This window comes from Balaenoptera ricei, chromosome 6, assembly GCF_028023285.1.
Source record: "Balaenoptera ricei isolate mBalRic1 chromosome 6, mBalRic1.hap2, whole genome shotgun sequence".
In the NCBI taxonomy this organism is placed as follows: Eukaryota; Metazoa; Chordata; class Mammalia; order Artiodactyla; family Balaenopteridae; genus Balaenoptera; species Balaenoptera ricei.
In genome coordinates, this window is record NC_082644.1 from 18,788,942 (window position 1) to 18,790,258 (window position 1,317).

A 1,317-nucleotide genomic window follows, 5' to 3' on the forward strand; every position below is an offset into this window, starting at 1 on the left:
TGCAAAGATGTTCAACATCATTAGTCATTAGGGAACTGCCAATCAAAACCACAGTGAGAACACTTCACTCACACTCACCAGAGTGGATACAATCAGAAGGACAGAACAAATGCTAGCAAGAATGTAGAGAAATTGGTAATCTCGTATGGTGCTTGTGGAAATGTAAAATAGTGCCTAAGGCTGGGTTGGGGGGATTAGGTGGGAGAATGGGGATTGAATGCTGATAGGTATGAAGTTTCTTTTGGGGGTGTGGGGGAACTAAAAATGTTCTAAAATTAGATTGCAGTCATGGTTGAACAACTCTACGACTATACTAGAAACATTGAATTATATACTTTAAATGGATGAATTGTATGGTAAAGGGTAGGAGAACATGCCACCCAAAATATGCCACTTTGACATAGGGATTCTTTTAAGCTGAAGGCAATTGAGAAGCAGCAGATGCAAGAAAAGTTCTCTGCCCTCCCATTTGCCTAAAAAGACATCAATCTGTAAAGGCGCCCCCATCCTCCTTTCTCTAGCAGGAAGGACGGAAGTTAATCACCTGACCACACTAGACCCAGATCAGCCCTGAGACACAGCAGAGGAATCTGCTTTGCAAGTAGCTCTTATCTTCCATCAATTTCCCCATGTATTTACCTTCCCACAATTTGTGGTCCCTAGAAACTCAAAGTCCTTTCCTTCATCTTGTCACCTCTCTAAAAATTTATTATTGTTCTGTAGAGATGCAACATAAGCCCAGGTTACACCTTGGAGTTACTCATTTCTGAGTGTTCCTGCCTGTATGAACTTCTCTCTTTCTCTTGTTAATCTATCTTTTGTTAGTCTAATTTACAGAGTCCCAGTCAATCAACCTAAAATTAGTTTTTCCTCTCCTAAAGGTATGTGAAGTTTATTGTCAGGGACTGGAAAACTTCCCTCTCTACCCCTCTTGAGTTCTTGTGCCTGGATTCATAATGAAATTGACACAAGACAGAATAACAGGAGAAAAACAAACAAATTTTAATTTGTGCACACAGAGTCTCATAGAAATGGAATCTAAGAAGTGACCAAAGCAGGCAGCTTATATACTTTTTAGACAAAGAAACAATAAATTTGCGAGGAATTGTCAGGACAAAGAAATTTAGGCTTTGGGTGCTTAATTAGTGAAGAATCTGGAGTTTGGGCTTGGGGTAGTAAAGTAAATAAGGTTTGTTTATACAGGCTTCTTGGCCTGAATTTCACATCTCTAGTGATAAGGGTGTCCTTCTACCTCCAGATGCAGGGAGTGTATCTTTCATATGAGAGATTAATTTCCTGCTTTCAGGGAGACAGAAA